At 40.8% G+C, this 21,986-nt stretch overlaps 1 protein-coding gene across 1 annotated transcript in view; it reads right to left on the bottom strand.

Moving 5' to 3' along the window:
- Nucleotides 1–21,361, bottom strand: part of LOC135204686 (zinc finger protein OZF-like) — a 37,746-nt gene extending 16,385 nt beyond the window's left edge. The window contains exon 1 of the mRNA XM_064234845.1: nt 21,260–21,361. The gene's annotated coding sequence lies outside the window, so the exon portion shown is untranslated. The remainder of the gene's footprint in view (nt 1–21,259) is intronic.
- Between the last annotated feature and the right edge of the window lie 625 nt (nt 21,362–21,986).

The following is a 21,986-nucleotide window of genomic DNA, read 5'->3' as shown; positions in this document are numbered from 1 at the left end:
TCGTCTTAATAACAACGAAGGAATACCATGAGAAGCTCGACGCTATCCTGTCCGACTCCTCAAAGTTTGAGCGTCTCACACGGAACCCCACGGAGGACATCAAAAGGGATACCAACCGTGTCATCAGTACCATTAATGCCGCAACCAACGCAGTCACTTTCCGCCCATCCAAGGGGACTTCAGCCTTGGTTACCTCTATGGGTAACGTGAAAACCCATAAGGAAGGCAACCCTCTCCGCCCGATTATCAGAAAGACGCCTGCCCCGACTTACGCCTTGGCCAAGCGCCTCAATCAAATTTTTACTCCCTACGTCCCGAGCCGTTATAGCCTGAGTTCATCGATGGAGTTCCTTGAAGAAATTCGTGACTCCCCCGCACTGGCATCATAGCATCCCTCGATGTAGAATCCCTATTTACCAACGTTCCCATCGACGAGACCATTAACATCATCATGGATCGAGTCTACCGAGACCTGTCGACAGCCCCACTTAATATCCCAGAAGCCTCTTTGCGCACCTTGCTGGACATCTGTACAAAGAGGGCCCCCTTCTCCACCCACCGAGGACAGATGTTCCGTCAGAAAGATGGCGTTGCCATGGGCTCTCCTCTGGGAGTCCTTTTTGCCAACTTCTATATGGCCGCCGTAGAAGAGAGGGTCTTCGCCCAGAGCCACACTCCGCAAATACGCCTGTTACATAGACGATATCTTCATGCAAGTCGACACCGAGGATGAGGTAGAAGCCCTACATTGCCGATTCCAGCAATGCAGCATGCTAATCTATACAGTCGAGTTTACCACCAACGATCGGCTCCCCTTCCTCAACGTCCTTATAACGAAGACAGAAGACGGTCTCCGCACTTCTGTCTACACGAAGAAACAAATTTTAGGAATGTGCCTCAACGGGGATAGCGAGTGTCCTGACAGGTTTAAGAGCACTACTGTCATGGGCCTTTGTGAAAAGGGCCCTCTCCCATTGTTCTACCTGGCAGGACACACACCTCGAGCTTCACAGATGCTCGTGAATAACGGATATTCTAATAAGCTCATCAATCGAGAAGTGTGCACCGCCATTGAAAGATGGTACTCGAACGAGGAAGAAGACCCACGACCCCACCCCACCGAAAACATCAAGATATATTATAAGGCCTTAATGCACTCTCAATACCGCAAGGAGGAGAGGTGATGAAGAAGATCATTAAGGAGAACATCCTCCCCATTTGAAGAACGGCAAGATAGTGGACCTTATAATATACTACAAAAACCGGAAAACAAAAGACCTTATCATGAAAAATAACCCCTCACCGCCATCAGGAGACCCCCTCAAGCAGACGTATACCAACATATGCCCGGCTGTGATGTAAGTGCTTCATAGCAAAGAAAGTTAAGGAAAGGAGAACGCATTTTCGGAGAAGTTCGGCAGCAAGGAGGCGTTAGCGCAATGTGTTGAAGGTGCCTGTTATCATGATGGTTCTAGAATTGGCAGGAGTGTTGTGGATCTCGTCAGGACATGAGAAACGCCGCGATTTCTGATGCAATACCTCGTCTAGATTCGTCTAAGAAGTTCTAGAAATCCCTGGAGTTTGGTGACGTTCACCGTAGGCTCCGCCCCAGAAGTGCCGTATAAATATGACAAACGAACTTTGGAGAGCAGTGATCGTAAGAGAAAGAGATTGTAAAAGAGAGAGATCACCAGTTAGTAAGAGCCACAGATCAGATTATCAATGAGAGATCAGCAGCAGCAGAGATCTTCGTGAGATACGAGAAAAGGAACCAACGAAGTATCAATCAAAAGAAGAGTTGTTTGAGAGTTGGTTGGATATTGGTCTAGTTGTCTTCCGGTGTGGACGGCCGAGTTGTCTCTACGTTGAGCAGACTTCAGAGAAGAAAAGGGAGAGTTCCTGTCTTACAAGTAGACTAGTTCCTGCAATACGGAGTCAGAGGACGTCTGCAATTGCCGCTACTACTTTTATGAAGCCACCTCTTCGAAGTGCCAAACTGTTTAGCAAGTATTCTTATTACCTCACTGTTTCCCCCAGTTCATGCAGTGTAAGATTCTATCTGTTTATGTAAATAGGAGATACCATTCTGCATTTACTTTGTTAGTAAGCTGTAAATAAACCTTTGTTGTGTTAGTGTTTCTTTCTATATTCGTATCCCCAGTTTCAACTGTTGGTGTTGATATATATATATATATATATATATTATATATATATATATATATATATATATATATATATATATATATATATATATATATATATATATTATATATATATATATATATATATATATATATATATTTATATATATATATATATATATATATATATATATATATATATATATATATATATATATATATATATATATATATATATATATATATATATATATATATATATATATATATATATATATATATATATATATATATATATATATATATATATTTTTTTTTTTTTTTCTTTTTTTAATTTCATATCGAACCTGAAGCGGACCTCCCTCAGAGGCCATAACATTGTTGTCGTCCTTTAACCAAGATATTTCGACACCGTAACATTGTCTCTGAGATCCCAGATCCGTACACCGGCCCGAGGATGTCCTGGGAAGTACATTGGAATGACTACATGCGTCTTGCAAAGACAATCTATTGTCACGCCCAAGAAGGGCTATCAAGAAGCCACGCCCTCACTGCCCACCGACACAATCTCCCGCGACTGTATTATCCGATAATAGGGAGAGCACCCGACCCTCGCCGTCTGCGCCTCCTGGAGGCGTTACTCATCCAGGAGCAAAAGCCCTCCATGAACACGACACAGGAGGCCTTTTTGCTCCCGACCTGCATGCGAAGACACACTCCCAGTAACGGGCAAACATCACCATATCGCCGCCCGAAAATGCCCCAATTCAAGAAGAAATACCACCGAAGATGACATTATACGATGAATAATACCAGCAGTGATGTCACGCGGCCTTTACCCAATCAAAATGAAGCCAGGCGTGATGATATGCAAACTGAGAAGATCGGCGCGCCTGCTGAGCATGCGATCGGGAGCTGGCTTGAGCCCACAGCCAGGCAGCCAATGAAAAAGAAGCTCCCCACCCACGAGTCCAAGGACAAAAGGCACGGCACGACGCCCCCGCTGCGCCACCGCAATATAAGCAGCTGGGACTCACCCTCTATCTTCAGTCCTTCACCCACCTCTGCCCAAGAGGATGTCTGAGGTTTATTCAGACGAAACATCCTGAAAGAATCAAAGAATAGAAAAGAAATAGAATTTAACATCAATTCTATCTTCAATAAACTCTACAGGATATACCCAAAAATTTGACTACCCTTCTGAAATTTTTTTTACCATAAAATCCAATCGTTTGACCTAACTGAGATATGTCAACCTTCGGCGCGCTGCTCACCAGTTAAGCAACAATGAGAAGCAATAATTAGAAAATAGAAAAGAACCTGTATAAAATTAATGCAGCTGAGGCAGCAATCACTTTTAATAAAACATATTATTATTATTATTATTTTTATTATTATTCTTATTACTATTATTATTATTACTATTATTATTACAATAATAATAATAATAATAATAATAATAATAAAAAGAATAATAATAATAATAATAATAATAATAATAATAATAATAATAATAATAATAATAATAATAATAATAATAATAATACCTTTATTCCACAATATTACAGTGGGTATTCTTACAATGTGCACTTGTAGGGGAACGAGATCACTGTGTAGACGAGTGAGTACATGGCCAAGTGCATTTGGTTTAACATCTGAGTTCAGTGATGCAAGATTCAAGAATTATTTCAGATTAAGCTAAGAACAATTTGATGAGGTGCATATCATGATGCAAAGTGACATATCATCTGAAGGTTGCGATGCCCAAAAACCAATTGGGAGTAGAGAAAAAACTGGCAGTTTTTAATGTCAGTTTTATTTTCCTTCATGTCTGTCTTTCTGCAATATAAGAATGGAGGAAAGAATCCACTGATGAACAATTCCCTTTTCTTTTTGACCTGCAATACTGCCTCCATATTTCATTATAATGATAATTGTAAAAAAGAAAAATAACAGGGAAACAGTGTTGATAAGCACTCAGGTCTTTCCAGAGAATTTCATCAGAAATGAACAAAATCATCAGACATAATTATGACTTTCACATCATATAATAATTTGTTGGAAAATCAGGGATGTGTCCTGATACTGTTCTGAAAGCACAGGGACAGACTGTGTTATGTCAGTTGTAGATGCATCAGTAGGTGTATATGCACGACAAGTAGGACCATAAGGATGAGTGGGAGGAATGGCTTTGGGGATAAGGAGACATGCCGACAAGGTTTCTTCAGCATCTGAAACTATGCGAAATTCATCCCTTTTTATCTTGTGCTGTAAGGCTGGTGGCATTTTTGCCGTCGTTGTGTAAATGGTCATGAAAAAATTATAAAGGTGGGGATCTCTTGCTTCCTGTCCAAATTTTACCTCAATTTTTTTCCTATCAAATGCTCTCTGTTTAACTCTCTCTTTATGATTTATTAAGATCGATTCCTTGAGCACAGCAGTAACAATCATTCTGATTTTTCTTTACTACTCTTGCATGAGCTGTAGGGTCAACAATACTCTCACTGCCATCATCTAATTCATCGTCGAGTCTGGGATTTTAACGTGAAGCAGTGCTGAGTGTGGGTTCCCTTTTTCAACCGAACTACTATATCATCAAATGTCCGTACGCTCTCCTTGTCAGTCAGAGGATGATATCATGTGGATTACTGAGCAAGTTACTTCCTGTGCCGCATGTGCGCAGAAACTGCGTGATGCAGGCCGGGGCAGGTCTTGCCCTGCGCTGTGCTGTCCTGCTTGACAATGTGCATGCTTCCATTTAAAATAGTGAATGCAGTTTTCTGCCCTGTTCTGTGCTGCGTTGCCTGTGTCACCGCGTCTCAATGTGCCCCCGGCCTTAGACCTCTGGTATGTCTTCTCCCCGGTGTGGGGGAGTGGGACGGTGATGTTCGTCTAGGAGCCGGTGGGTCAGACAGCCAGCTCCTCTACACAATCACTGTGCACTGCACTAACACTAAAGTTGACTGCCTTTTTCCATTAAGGCTTTAACAGAAAGCACCAAGCTCCATCATCAAACTTGATAAAAATTCAAACTCCTTATCTAATTCTGATTCGAGGCTGCAATGGTATTGGGATCGGGAGCAAGCGAATCTGGAATAGAAAGGTTAATGGCACAGAAACGGAGGAGAAAGGATTGAAGAAGCAACAGGAATTACAGGCAAAACAATCATGCTATCTTCTACTAATTCAGCAGACTGTACATCATCTAAACTAGATTTAATTTCTGCCTGAGCAGCTGCTGTCCTCTTTCTGTTTCATATCCATCTTGTCCTGATGGGACCACCTAAAAAATTTACCATTGCTTTTTCGTCCCATCCATTCAGCACAAGTGATTTCTTTCTTGCACTCTTGACCTGTACATTTACTACATCTGGTATGTGGATCGAAACAAGATTTAGATAACCTGGTCTTTAAAATCATCTGCACAAATCCAAACACTAGTTCTCCTAGAATCAGACATATTTGAAAGAATGTGCTATCACAAATAAACAGAGAACTTCACCAAGACTCTGAACTCATCAACACAATACACTGAAGAAGGCTGCCTAAATCCACCGAGGTGTTCACCGGGAGCCGGTAGAATACGAATTGAAGCTCCCTGCCAGGTTGTTCCCTATATAATCCCCGGTAGTGGGCGGGGCATTCCAGAATACACTGTAACCAACACTAGTGCTACCGTAAATTTTCAACTGTTAGGCCACCGTAGGTAGGAAGCTCATAGTTATATAATTACTGGGTAAGTTCCATGTAAAAAACAGAGGTTTTGGTGAGCAGTATGGAAGATTGAGACAGAAAAGTAATACAAAAAAGAAGAGGCTCTATTATAAAACAGGAGAAGTTTTAAATATCACAAATTTTTTAAAAATAAATTTGGTTTTTCCTAACCATACAAACCTGAGGTCCATTTACGTAAGGAATTACTTCCTGATATGCTAGAAAATAGTTGTAAGAGAATAACAAGGTAGTTAGGCAGTAACTGCTTGTTCCCTAGTTGTAGTCCCGCCCGACCAGAGTCAAACATTCCACTTTGCTTTAGGCCCAGGAACAGATTAAAGGGTGGCATGAGGAGGGCATAAATGTGAAAGGACCTCAGGTTTGTATAGCTGGAAAAATTACAATTTACTTTTAAAATTTGTGATTTGTTCGTACACATAATACAAACCATCGGTCCTTTACATAAGGAGACTCACTGATTGGTGGGAGGAATCTGATAGTCTTGTGAACTAGAACTGGTGTTCACCCAACCAAAGATTCCCAAACAGGTCATAAGACCAAGGAAGGGGGGGGGGGGGGTGGCGGGTGGAATCTTGCCTCTGTCCAATTGATCTAAGTATGAGAACTGCGAGACCAGTGGCCAGACCTCTGGACCAATTTCATATGAGGGAGACAAGCGTAGCCTCTTATGAATAGTAAACAAGAACTTATAGTCGGAAGCAAGAAGACAAATATACAAGTATCGGGTTTGTCTTATGCCAATGTCCTCTTCCCCCCTTGTTTGTTAGGGAAGAGATGGATATTTGCTTTTATACCCTAATGAAAGGGAAAGAATGGAGCTTACTTGCATCAACCACCCTTTCCAGCATGTGACGACCGCAGCTTCCTGTCCAAAGAGAAGCCAGTCACACTCTCATTCACACCCATTTCATATGGTTTACACAAGGCAAGATGTTACTTTTGTCCAGTTAGAGGAGCTGGGTAAGCTACACACTTTGTTGAGCAGCCCACGGGTCCCAAGGAAAAGGTATCCAAAGACCTATGAGCAATATCCAGAAGGTAGGAGGAGGTGAATGTGGTCTGGTTGGATGAAACCCCTCCTTTCAGTACCTGTGGAACCAACAGGTTCTTGCATGGGCTCTCAGACGAAAGGTACCAGTGTCGAACCTACCTTCGGAGGAGTACGCTTTCCTGATCACCTCACGAAGCCAAAAAGAGATAGTGTTTTTGGACACCTCTTTCTTGGTCAAGCTGGTGCTAACGAAGATGAGTCGACACTTAGTCCAGATAGTGCCGTGCACTCTAATGGGACAAAGTAGCATCTCGTCTGGGTCATTACCACAAAAAGTCCTCTAGGGAGTGGGGATCGTAAAGGACTCAATCTATCGTCCAGGGACTGAAGGATTCTGAGTCTTCACTACAAAATCCGGGTATGAAATTGAGCGTAAGGGATCCCCATCCCCTTGAGTGTTTAACATTGTAAGAGAGACCATGAAGCTAGCTCACTTACTTCGTCAATACCAGGGCCAGAAAAAAAAGATGGTCTTAAGGATCAGATCCCTGTCTGACGACTCTCAAAGAGGCTCTTAGGGTTCGAGTCAAGCTCCTTAAGACAAGAGTCACATCCCACTCAGGGGGCCTGAGTTCTCTGTGTGGGCAAGACCTCTCGAAGCTCCTCATAAGAAGAGATATTTCCAAAGAAGAGGAAGAATGCACACATTTGCAGTTTCAGGACCAAGGCCAAGGCCAAGGCAGACATGTGTAAGTGTTACATATAAAATATATGGAATGTGTGTTATTCCATATATAAAAACTAAAACTATGACAGTAATTAAAACCAGTGACCCAAGAGGTCAAACCAGTTTGCTTGCAGGAGTGTGTCGGAATAGACAAGTTAATGTAGGCTAAGTCTTGACGTGTTGTATCAATCAGTGTCCTGGTTTGTAAGTCATCTGTGTGTCATCAAATCTATTGTTATGTAAACTGTTGACACAAAGCTTTCTGCTTGAGTAAACATATTGACCTATAACCACAGACCGTCCTATGTGACTTGTAATCTATGTCATCTGTGTGTATGTTCGTATGTCAAGCTATTGTCTGCTCATCTTATGTATTTGTAAACCAATTGTATGTCAGACTTCAGTTAGCCAGCTTCATTGGAAGATCTGTCCAATTTTGATCTTGAACTTCATGATGTAAGATAGAAGAATACATCCATTTTGGACTTTGTGTTTCAACGCCTAAATCCTTACATCAGGAAGAAGATACTGAATGAACTTAGAATCATCATCGAAGTCTATGATACTCCAACAAGGATGGGGGTCATACAAAACCGACCTTAGTGTAAAATATCGCATGTCCTTATAACTTACGGAGCGCCCTATCAGATGAAGGTGGCAGCCCCAACATTTGGCGGCAGCTCAGACCATTCCACATCATCTGAAGACTAACAAATCTTAGAAAATGTAACATATCAGAAGTCAACGACGCCGAAGCAAGGGAATCTTCAAATCTTCAAGCAACTTAGTGTCTCTACGGCATCGCAAGCATCCTCCTAACCGTAAGAGATGCCCCTTCATTAAGAATCATTCAAGAGATTGTATCATCGTTCATGAGCGTCTTCAACATTGCATATCTTCGAGAAACCTGTTCCAAACCGCTGAGCAGGACGTGTCTCTCCGCATATGATCTTCATCGACCCAGCAATGAGAAAACAATCATTCAACAAACAAACAAACGCATGATTGGAATGCAAGCTGAGAATCAAGGGTCATCCGCCAAGCAGAGAAAGAGAACCAAGGCCTTGTCATTATCAAAACACCATGACTTTCCACTAAAAATCAAGCTAAGTAGAAACCTTTTTGTTTTTTTTTTTATCATTTGTTGTATGTAACTTTGAGTGTTCCTTGCAGATTGAATTCGTTGTTCCTGTGGGTGAAGTTACGAGACATTCTTAATCTTACTTTTTTACAGAAATTATCTACATCATTGGACTTTGCTCCTGCGAATTTTTATCTTTGAGTTTCTGTCAACTTTATTTTTTACAGAAGTTCTCCTGAAATATTATAATCATATATTCTGTGTTAAATCTTATCATTTTGGGGGACTCTATTAATTCTCTACGTAACAATATTTGAATATGTGTTTATGCAGTGGACGTTTTTTTTGTATTTATACAGACACATTGATACAATTCAAGTAGATTCATATTCATGGGCAAAATGTCACCATTTTTCTTGAAAATCCAAAGTTTATAATAGGAAAATTAGTTACATAGTGGGTTCTTTCGTTGCATCTCTTGCCACCTATTAAAGTTTTTACATTAACCTTAGAGACCAGAGAATGCGCGCAAGAAAACTCGAATATGAACTTTTTGTTAGGGGACATAGGATTGGATTTTATCGCAGCTTAATTTCAGTAAGTGTAGAAAAATTTCAGAATCATGATTAATATTCCCTTCGATTCTTATTTGTTGCCGGGCAATCTTACAAATCTTACTTATATGTCTAGTAACTTACTATCCAGTAATATAGAATTTTTCTGGATTCGTATTATATCCGTTAATATCGATATTTTTACGGTCGTCAGAGACCTGGATAGGTTCACTCATTGTTCTAATGCCATGGGTGAAAAAATAAAAAGTTGTACAGCTGACTTTTGAATTCCATGATATATCAGCACGAATTCATGTGGGTTAAGTCTAGTCCTCAACGGCTCTCTCCCTCACATATTTGAACGTTTTCTGGATTTACTTTACACTTTGACAAGTATACGTTCGCTTACAAGCTGATTAACGGAACCTGGTTACACCTCGCTGTAGGAGAGTTTTCACGTCGCATGCTCGGACAGATTCGTCTACAACTTCAAAACTGTTCGTCGCTGCGGACAGCTGCAGTGGAGTAACGACCGCCTACTATGTTAAGGGAATAAGCACCATCATAAGTGAACAGCTTATTTCGTGGATTCCTGGACCATCAACCGTTATCCAGCGTTAATTTAGTTTTAATGCAGATGGTGTCCAGCAGCTGTCGGAATTGACTACAATGAACATACTTCCAACAATTACGAACCGAGGAGGGTATTCAACTTTACATTGCTGGCGCAGACCTTGCCTGCTGGTGGGGATGATCTCATTCATACGAGAACGTATTTATATGGCATAGGATGAAGAGAACAAGTATGGATGCCAAATAGAACGTTCGGACCCTGCCCAGACAATTTTCTGTTGTATTTAGAACCATTTGGAATTGGCCATTTCATTTGACTCTAGGTGGTTGTCTAGGAACTGTGTAATGGGCGAAAAGTTGTTCGAACGCTAGTTAAATGTGTAGTAGGTATCTCCTTGGCTATGTATTCTATATATAAAGTATCAGTAATAAAAGAAGCCATATCAGTATCACAATCATTACATATCTTATCAGCATGCTTATTTAAAGAATATAGAAGTTAATCAATGAATCAATATATTTCTGTGCGTGATGAACTGAGAACTATTAAAGTGCACCTAGATTAATCACTTAGATTAGTCATTTATGTTAATCATTGTAGTAAGTGTACATAATATGATCATATTTATAGGAATCAATATATATATGATAAATACTCAGGTAGCCTATAATCAATCTGTTACCTTGTATCTTGAAACTAACTGCAGTTAATATATGAGTTAATATATGAGTTGATATGTCAGTTAATATATGATTTTTATCAGTTAATATATGATTTTTATCATGTAAATCTTTATGTTATGCAATTATCAGAAAGTACAATTAGTATTTTCTGTAGCACATGTATCTTCATGAGTAGAAGTATAAAACTGTATCATTATATATCACGTGATCATTATTATTTACAATTATTATCATATTGCATATGTCTTATATCTTAATACGTGAATCTGTATTTGTGTACACCATGAATTTTATTTGCTTATAAGTATTTTCTATATACAGTAGTACCTCGAGATACGAAAGGCTCTACTTACGAAAAACTCGAGATACGAAAGCCAATGCAAAAAAATTTACTGATTCTACATACGAAAAGTTTTCAAGATACGAAAGGTTGTTGCTGTAAAGTCTGAGATTCGCCCGGACCACCAAGAACAATTTTAAAACTCCCGCGCTGCCAACTGAGTAAACTCGCCACCATCCTCCCGCTCTCCCATTGGTTCCTGATGCTAGTCACCCATAAAGGTCCTGATCTCCTATTGGTCAGCATCTACCCCTTGTGCTTTAAGTTATTCTATTGGTAAAAGGATGCTGTAGATTGAAAACTTATTCATGCAATACATTTAATAAAAAAAAACATTAGGTAAAGTTAGGAGAATAAAGAATAGAAATGAATGGTTATTATACTGTTTGGTAGTTCAGTAGTTGAAGAGAGATAATGAAAATTTATGGCTTACTGTGTAACGTGATTGCTTGTCGATCGTTCGATACTCGTAAGTGCTGGATGTAAACAGACGTTTGGAAGCTTTTTTTTGTTTGTTTATTATAGTTAATGGTTACTTAATAATTATTTGAAATGAGTACATGCAATACATTTAATAAAAAAAAAAATTGTGAATTAGATATCATAAAATATAAAATAAATCAGACTGCCAACAAATACGTAATTTTTAGAAGTTCTTCTTCTGTTTTATTATTATGTTATGTATACGTATGTTTCATTATAGCTGTCAGTAACTCGGTAATCTCATTAGGTAAAGATAGAATAAAGAATAGAAATGAATGGTTATTATACTGTTTGGTAGTTTCATTAGTTGAAGAGAGATACTAATGACAATTTATGGCTTACTGTGTGCTAGGAAAAATGATTTGCTTGGCGCTCGTTCGATACTCGTAAGAGTGTAAACAATCGATTGGAAGGTTTGGTTTTTGTTGGTTTGTGTATTATAGTTAATGATAATTAATAATTATTTGAAATGAGTACATACTGATTATTTATACATTTTATTGGCATATTCTAAGCTTTTGTTTTGGCTCTTAGGTTTAGATGTCAGAATCATAGACTAGGCTACAGTATCAACCGCTAACATAGGGCTAGGCTTATTGCTAAGGGACATATGCTAAAGTCCTAATATATGCAGTAAAAAATGGGTTGAATATTACATGCAGTTGAATATTACTCAAGTATGTACAGTATTTTGCCTTTTTTGGAGTCATATTTCTTCCATCGGATCGGCGTTGTAACCCTAGAACATGTGTTTTAGGCCTGGAAATATAATTTACTGGGGTGTTTTTGGAGGGCTTGGAACGGATTAGCCATTTTACATGTAAAAATGTGTTCCAAGATACGAAAACTCATGACACCAAGGCCGCCTCGGAACGGATTAATTTCGTATCTCGATGTGTACACCATGAATTTTTCTTCCTTATAAGTATGTTCTATATATCTGATTTTTTACATATAACTAACTGGAATATCATTCCTTAACCACTTGCTGGTAATTATGAGTTAGTTATATATTCACATTAGTGTCTGTATCACACTCCTATGGGTCATTTTTGCAAGTCAAACTTTATGCCTTGAGTAATGTTCAGTGTTGGTTTTGTAGCCGACCGAGCAATTATGTAAGTGTTACATATAAAGATATATGGAATGTGTGTTATTCCATATATAAAAACTCAAAACTATGACAGTAATTAAAACCAGTGACCCAAGAGGTCAACCATTTGCAGGAGTGTGATCGAACAGACAAGTTAATGTAGGCTGAGCCTTGATGTGTTGTATCAATCAGCGTCCTGGTTTGTAAGTCACTCTGTGTGTGTCATCAAATCTATTGTTATGCAAACTGTTGACAAAGCTTTCTGCTTGAGTAAACATATTGACCTATAACCACAGACCATTCTACGTGACTTTGTAATCTATGTCATCTGTGTGTATGTTCGTATGTCAAGCTATTGTCTGCTCACCTTATGATTTGTAAACCAAATTGTGTGTCATGACTTCAGTTAGCCAGCTTCATTGGAAGACCTGCCAATTTTATCTGAACTTCATGATGTAAGATAGAAGAATACATCTATTTTTGGACTCTGTGTTTCAACGCCTAAATTCTTACATCAGAAAGAAGATACTGAATGAACTTAGAATCATCATCGAAGGTCTATGATACTCCAACAAGGATGGGGGTCATACAAACTGACCTTACGTAAAATATCGCAGGTCCTATACTTAACCCGACGAAGGCGGACAGCCCCAACACATGTAGCCTTAACTGCAGAGACAGAGAGGAACTTCTCTCAGTGAAGAAAGACGAGGAACTTCTCTCAGCGAAGAAAGACTAGGAAATCCACGCATCTGTTGAAGAGTGGCTTTGAGCGGAGAGAGACCCTGTCCATGACACCAACCACAGAAGATGGACCACTTGTTCCCTGGTACAATTCTGCAGAGGACTGTCAGCGTTATCCCACCATCTCTGTCGCTGCTAGGCAAGAAAATCTCACTCACAAGAGATTGTGGATAACCGCCAGCCGTTAAGACATAGCGACTGTTATGCTAATTGGTACCGTTCTACGTGCGGTTGATACAGAAAGTTGTGCCACGGGGGAATCTCTCGAGGTCCTCAGAGAGAAGAGCCAACAGATTGGGATATGATCCTCCACCAGAATCATCCTAGGACTACTGGTGACCAGCACTTCGAGGTTGTCCCACGGATGTTGGAACGCATCCTCTGCAGCTGCCATGGGTCTGGCACAATGGAGAAGAAACCTGTATGTTTTCATTTGTGCCAGGTGGTGAACAGGTCCACCACTAGACAACCCCATATGTCGAACAGCTTTCTGCCACGTCTGGGTGTAGAAACCATTTGGTCCTTATCACCTGATTCTGACGGCTGAGCTTGTCTGCCACTACATTCCTCTTCCTTGGAATGTATCTGGCTATACCGAGTGCACTGCAGCCCACTTGTGCACCTGCACTGTCAACTGATGCAACGGAAGAGACACTAAGCCTACCTGTTTGTTGACATATGCTACCACTGTGGTGTTGTCGCTCATCAACACAATGAGAGTGCCCATCACTCCTTGAGTTCCAGAACGTGATATGAAGGTGCTTGTCGTGTCTATTCCACACCCCTGCAGTCAGCCAACTCCTCCAGGTATGCGCCTAAACCCTCATTCGATGCATCCGAGAACAGAAGCATGTCCGAAGGGGGAGTGTGCAACTCCACTCCTATTAAGTGGTTCCTGTCATCTAGCCACCAGGCTAAATCCTTCCTCACTTCCTCTGTTAGAGGAACGAGGAAGGATTGAGGATCTCGATCCTGTGACCAACACTCCTTTAGTCTCCATTGCAGAGAAATCACGACTTGCCAAAGCCGAGTTGGCTGTTCCTATCGAGACAAATAGTTAAGCTGCCTTCCTGACTGATGGATGGGTATCTAAAAATACGCATCCTTCAGGTCCAACAAAAAGCATGAAGTTATTATCCCTGATGGGAGGGAGAGCACGGAACATGATGTCGTCTCCATCTTGAACCAAGTCTGGCGAACAAAACAGTTTCAGGGGAGAGAGATCTATCACTAGTCTCCAGGCCCTCGTAGCCTTCTCCACCAGGAAAAGTCAGCTGTAGAACCCTGGTGACAGATCTCGAATGACTTCCACAGCCATCTTGCTCAGCATTAATAGCACTTCTTCTTTCAGTGCCAGATCCTTGGCAGAACCAGGGATGTATGTCTGAAGTTTGGACCGGAATGGTCAGTGAGGGGTGGGCTCAACTCGAAGAGAAGAAGATATCCCTCCCAAAGGAAATCTACAACCCAGGTCTCAGCTCGTAGCGCTCCCATGTTGCCCAATGGCTCACCAGGTAACCCTCCCCCCAACCCCCCCCACACAATGATGGCAACAGCTGATGGGGGAACGCTGTCCCTAGCGTTTCCCCTTCTTACTCTTTCGCTTACCTCCCTTCCAGCAAGAGAAGGGGTGCTGAGAGGGGGCTGATGATTACCTTTCAGGGCGAAGGAGTCAGGCTGTGCCTTTCCTCAGGACCCTCTAGAAGGAGGAGTCTTCTTGGGGGCGGAGGAAAAGCTAGTCTGGCTATGAGGCCAAGATGCAGTTGCACGAGACGCCCGGATGTCTTGGCAACTGCCTGGTGGACAAGACGATCACTGTCTTCAGCTCTACGCTTGTGTACTGCAGCATCAACCTGGTTAACGATTTAGGGCAGCATCCCTCCTCCTAAAAACAAGGTTGGGCCACAGGTTTGCAGTCTGGTGGGCCAGGTAGGAAATAGCCCTACCACCAGACTGACAATGTCTCCCGAAAGCTGAGACTTTTCCGGGAGCTATTTGTCCCCAAAGAAGCAGTTACTTTGGATACTGTGAGGGACACAGATCCAGCCAGGAGATGGCCTGGATAGCTGCCATAGCGGTAGCCTACGAAGGTGTAATTAGCCAGGTGAAATCTTGTCTTCGGGGCAAGAGAGTTTACTTAGGGCCAACAGAATCAGACAAGCTGCTTCCTCTGCAAAAGACCTCTGAATCTCGGGAGTGACTGTGTCCTGGGGGAGGGGAAGGACCGTCAAGCCCTTCTAGGGCGAGTCCCTGCCTCGATTCTCTTTTTTCAGAGGGGAAGAGCCGTCGACAGACACCCCATTATCTTCTCGAACCACTTAACCCTTAAACGCCGAATGGACGTATTAAACGTCGAGTCAAAATGTCTCCCGTATGCCGAATGGACATACCATACGTCGACTAAAAAAAGTTTTTTAAAACTTCGCGAAAAAATTCTTATAGGCCTACCAGCCAAAAACTTTTGAATCACGCGCCTTGGGGGATGCTGGGAGTTCACGGATCAAGGCGTTGTTTGTTTACAATCGTTACGCAGGCGCGCAAGCGCGAATTTCTTTCTTATCGCACTAGTATCAGTGACACATCTCAAAAATTATTTTGTCACTTTGACATAATTTTTGCACCATTTTAAATTATCCGTTACACAAAGTATATATATGAAAATGTGCGCAATTTCCTTTCATTTAAAAATACAAAAAAAAAAAAAATACTCATGATTGTAGCTTTTTCAGTTCTGAAATATTTCCTTATAAACGATAAGTGCCAAAATTTCAACCTTCAGTCAACTTTGACTCTACCAAAATGGTCGAAAAACGCAATTGTAAGCTAAAACGCTTATATTTTTAGTAATATTCAACTATTTTCCTTATTTTGCACAAATTGGGAAGTCTCTAGCACATATTTCGATTTATGGTGAATTTATGAAAAAACTTTTTCCTTACGTCCGCGCGGTAACTCTTCCGAAAAAAAATCACACATGCGAATGTGGTAATGTTTGCATCATTTATTTTAAAATTAGCCGTTACATAAAGTTTTATATATGAAATGTGCGCAATTTCATGCACAATACAACTAAAAACAACCCATGGTTGTAACTTTTATCAGTTTTGAAATATTTTCATATAAAAATGATAAGTGACAAATTTTCAACCTTTGGTCAATTTTGACGCTACCAAAATGGTAAAAAATCGCAATTGTGTAAGCTAAAAATCTCTTATATTTTTAGTAATATTCAATCATTTACTTTCATTTTGTAACAAATTGGAAGTCTCTAGCACAATATTTCGATTTATGGTGAATTTATGAAAAAAATAAACTTTTCCTTACGTGCCGCGCGGTAACTCTTCCGAAAAAATCATACATGCGATTGTGGTAATGTTTGCACCATTTTAAATTAGCGTTACAAAAGTTTTAGTATATGAAAATTGTGCGCAATTCATATAGAATACGACGAAAAATAATTAAAGGTTGTAGCCTTTCTCATTTTTGAAATATTTGCATATAAATCAGGATAAATAGAAAAAAAACCACGTTCGGTCAACTTTGACTCTACCGTAATAGTCAAAAAACGCAATTTATAAGCTAAAACTCTTATATTTTAGTAATATTCAATCATTTACCTCATTTTGCAACAAATTGGAAGTCTCTAGCACAATATTTCGATTATGGTGAATTTATGAAAAAAACTTTCCTTTCCCTCCTCGTGCGGATCTCCGCCCATAAAATTCTCCGAAATGCGTACATCGCATTCTCGGGAAAATTTGCTCCGTTTTCATATTAGGCATTTCATAGAGTTTTATATGAAAATGTGCGCAATTTCATTTGAGAATAAAAGTAAAAAATATTTGAAGGTTGTAGCTTTTCTAATTTCCGAAATAATTGCATATAAAAAAAAAATTATAAAAAAATTTCGACATTTGGTCAACTTTAACTCGTCCGAAATGGTCGAAAACTGCAATTGTAAGCTAAAACTCTTACAGTATCGTAACATTCCATCATTTAACTTTATCTTGAAACAAATTCAAAGTCTCTATAACAATATTTAGATTTATGGTGAAGTTTGAAAAACTTAAATATATTTTTTTACGTCCGCGTGTTACGAATTCATGCATCAATTTTGTGATAATATTTTCTCTGTGTTGCTTTTATCGTTTTACAATATGGTTATATACCAAAATGATTGCAATTTAGTGTACATTACAACAAAAAAAAAAGTAACTTGTTACCTTTAACCGTTTTGCGCACAGTGCTATTTGAATACAATTATATATGAAATTTCGTTTTTTGCGCTATCATATATCGCATTATTTATATATTGATAATGATATTTTTTTTCATTTCTGATGGTTGCATACTAAAATTCAGCCAATGACAAAAAAAAGAGCCAAAAATGAACTCTTAATCTTGAAAACTAAGCGTGCTGTGTTTTTTTTTGAAAAAAAATATTTTTTCCGCTTCCGCACTCACTCCGAAACACCTCCGGCACATGGGAGACAATTTTTATTTTACCGCTTCGGCGTTTAAGGGTAAGCATACAACATCTCAGGTCCTAAGACCTGGTTCCAGGAACGTACCTCATGTGGCCGAACCGTGAGGAGAACACTCCTCACAGTTCCCCCTGGTTGTGTCGCTCCTCCTGGTGTATCCTGAGGAAGTTGAAGAGACAGGTAAGGAAGGTCCGATGCTCCCCCTCAGTCTGCTAACAGAACTAGCAGATGGAGCGGGCCGTTACGATCACCAACCCGTGGTGAATGATCGGCTCACGGGTCTAGAGGAGTGGTTCTCCCTGTGGAGAAGCATTCCTCCGAGGACAGTAGCGATGCTCTCTCACGTCCAGGGGAAGCTCTACTCGACGCCTGGACTATACGCATGACTGTTGATCAGGATGAAGAATAGTGTCCACTAGCATGACGAGAGAGGGTACTGTCCTTATGACGCATCACAGTCTCCGAAGAGGCCAAAAACCTCTCGAGAGGACAGAACGAGGACTTCCTACCAGTCTCAACGTGTGCATGGTCCAGTGGGACCATTACGTCACCTCTGGGAGCCGAGTGATAGGTATGCGAGCGATCGTCCAGAAAGGCGTAAGTCACCTGGACGACTTACGCCTTCCTCCGCATCATGCCAGAGAACTCAGCGTCACCGACTTGGGGAAACTCGTGGATAAGAACCCGAGACATTCCCGGTCCTGGAGGCAGAACCTCTAGGACTAGGTGCAGAAGAACAAACCGTATCATGAACTTCTGTGGTCCCCGCCCTGTGCACCTCATTGGGGGCGGTGAGGTGGTTCCCGCTCCCGAAGCAATGGGAGGACCAGCGGAATGACCACGTCTCACTATAATTGCTAGAAAGACCCTTAGAAAGCCATGGAACGCGACTTGGGGTCGGGGGGCAATATCCCTCTACTTTCTTTGGCGGGGTAGCCTCAGAAGAAGTGAAGGTGGTGGCAGACGACGACAATGAAGACAAAAAAAATGACGAGGAGGAAGACAATGACACCTTTCATTCTTCTTTGACTACTTCTTCGTCAACTTCCTCAGAACGACAGTGAGATCCCCCATCCATGGTGCCACCTGGGGCACCGATAACACAACAGCAATCACACGGTCAGGAACAGGTACAGCAACAGGCATGGGAATAGAGATGGGTGGAAGATCCAGTGGGGACAGTGTCTGGGGTCTATCATAGTTGCCTGTGGGGAAAGAGGGACTGCGTAGCCTGGAGGAGGAAGCAGAAAAGGTTCCGTCCTCGAAGTATGCGGCACAAACGACAAGACCACAGAAGGTGTTACTATGGTAACTTGTTGGGTATACACAAGTGAGGAAGTGCCACATACACAGGCATTAACAGAGTCTTCATTGTCCCAGCAGCTGCACCAAGAGTCACAGGAGCTGACATAAAAATGATCCATCAGCCCCTGGTAAGGAGTGTCAGGCAATTCAGCTTCACCCATGCCTGTTGCAAATCCCTGACCACGGAGACAGACACACCTGAGGGAGCAGAAGTGTATTAGTGGTGGGAACTCCTGTTCCCTTTGGAGGAAAAAGATCCCCTTCGGAGTGAACAGAAGCTTCCTGAATACAGCCCCTGGTCTCCATGCCTCCCCACCCTCTTCTATTTTCGATGAGTCAAACGAAGAAGCAGACGGAGACATTTCCCCCGAAGGGGAAACAGCTTACGTGGAGGGAAAAAGGAAGACGAAAGATTAGCCACCAACGGAGTCAACGGGGGCGTGTAGCGTTCCGACAAAGCCTTGGAAGACTTCCCCGAGATGACTTCTTCCCCTCATATCTCCCTAACTGCTCCGCCAACCAAGATATACAAGCATCATAAGTATTATCTGGAGAACACTCATGCCCTCAGCTCTTCATGCAGAGGGCACGACAGTCCACTTCCACTTTGGAATGGAAACTACCACACTTTCTGCCCCCCACTCCATGGCAAACGCATTGCAAGAATGGAGGGCGACAAGGCTTATCTGAGTTTTGGGTTTGCATGATAAAAGCAAACAACAAAACAATCATTCACAAAGATACAACAAAGAAAGGTCTCACACATCTCGACGACAGAGACAGCAAAGAGCACGTCTGAAGTGGAATGTTTACGCCTGCTTGGGTGGGTCTCTCGACTAGTGAACTAGTTACTTCCTAACTACCTTGTTGTTATTCTCTTATGACTGATTTCCAGCCAACGCTGAAAGTAATTCATTACGTGTAGGAACAAACTTAGGATCTACTTTAAGCCAAGAGGGAGGATAATGAGGCCAAAATGTACAGTAGGATAAAAGCTGTGTTGGAAAGTGGAGAGAGGTAGCTGGAGTAGCATGTGATAAGAAAGTTCCGAACAAGCTAAAAGTCAAGATCTATAGCACAGTGACAAGACAAGTGTTAATGCATGGATCAGAAACATGGGCTCTAAGAAGAAAACAGGAAGTAAACCTTGAGAGAACAGAGATGAGAAAGCTGCGGTGAATTATGGGAATATCACTGGCTAAGATTTTGGAAAATGATGAAATAAGAAAAAGGGCAGGCTTACTAAAGATGACAGAGGTGATAAGAGAGACACGATTGAGATAGTACAGACATGTGTTGAGGATGGGGAGGGAGTGAAGAGGGCTTGGGAAGAGCCTGTTGGAGGAAGAATATCGAGAGGGACACAGAGAATTAGATGGCGAGATAAATGAAGGAAGATATGGAGGGAAGAGGTTTGGTGAAGATGATGTCTTTAATAAGAGCCGTGGAGAAGGCGCATCAGGCAACTGACCCTTAATGTAGGGATAACGGTGGGAAAAGATCCTTCTTGAGGTCTCTTTTCTGCAGGATCAATTCAAGGATGACACAGCAATCGAGATACATACTGTTTCAGTGGAAGGAAAAAAAAAGACTGTGATCTAAAATATCTCGATGGTGTGGACAAGAGACGAGAAGCAGCTGACTAGAAATAGCACAAGTGGGCAAAGCAGAAGAGGGACTAGCAAGCAGGTTCTTTATATCGTGGAGAAAAACCATAAATAAAACTAAAATCTAAATGAATGCCTCCACTAGCAATCTAATTCATTAAGAAAGCAAGTGACACAATCCAACACCTTATGGCTTATCAATTTGCTCAACGTTTTGATTTGCTACTCATTAGTTGCTGGCACCAAGACCAATATACCTAGAAACTTTATGACATGGACAAATTAAGGATCTCTGGATATAAATGTTTATGCAAGATCTCAGATGCGAAGACTACGTTTCAACAGACCCTGGCCCCATTTAACTATCAGTTATTAAGCCTTGGCAGGTCCTATCTACCCATGAGCTACATCTGAAAAGCAAATATTATGCTTCACACATTGTTTGTAAATTACTAATCAAAATATTACTCTCACTCTGGTGTCATTTCTAATCAGAATATTTGTACTTTTTGGTATGCTGAAATTTAAAAACAGTGTCTCTGTAACAAGGTGAAGACTGGCAAAAATTAATTCAGTGCATCGTGAATAACTGACAGACTGGCTTTTGAACAATGTGTTTGTGTATGACTAAAGATTCAACAAAGCTTATATCAAATACTACATATAATTTAGGGGCGTTCTCTCTAACTTCAATTACTTCACTTTTATATCACTTACCTAGAGTATGTTGTTGAGGAAAATTAACTCGATGCTAAAGAAAACACGTTTCTTTGCAGATTATCAGAGATCATCCATAACACAACAGGATATCTGTGGCAAAGAAATGTGATCTCCATCAGCACATATATGTTTTCTATACTCAATACAGTAGCAATGAGACTGTACACTAAGCACTTGCAGACTTAATGCAAATCTTAGAATAATGCAGTGCAGAACAAGTGTGAAAAAATTAATGTTTCTGGGTGCTTCCACATTAATATATACTAAAAAAAAATATGTCATTTTAAAATTTGTTCCTTTCACATAAACATTAAAAAATAAAAGTATATTGCAGAACTAGTCTAAAGCTTTATTTGCATAGGTTTACATATACACCACTTACAAAAGAAAGTACAATAATTTTGCAATGAAGATATATAAGTAGCATTCTAGGTTTGGTTACAATTGACTACAAAACCAAACAATGACTAATTCAAGTAATTTATATTTCTCCTAACATACAAACCTGAGCTCTTTACCTATGGAAATACCTTCAGCACAGCTGGAAACTGGCCATCCAATACTTAACAAGGTTTTTAGGTAGTTAACTACTGGCAGTAGGGTGGGGAGTCCAACCCTTCCTTCCAGCAATGCATTCACTCAGTCTTGCCAAAATGCAGAATAACAAAACTCTGCGGAAGTTGATAACGCATTTAAGTGCAGACGAAGATGTGTTGCTTTTGTC

Source organism: Macrobrachium nipponense, chromosome 47 (genome assembly GCF_015104395.2).
Source record: "Macrobrachium nipponense isolate FS-2020 chromosome 47, ASM1510439v2, whole genome shotgun sequence".
Lineage (NCBI taxonomy): Eukaryota > Metazoa > Arthropoda > Malacostraca > Decapoda > Palaemonidae > Macrobrachium > Macrobrachium nipponense.
The sequence above is the reverse complement of the archived record's forward strand: the minus strand, read 5'-3'. Positions and strand labels throughout refer to the sequence as shown.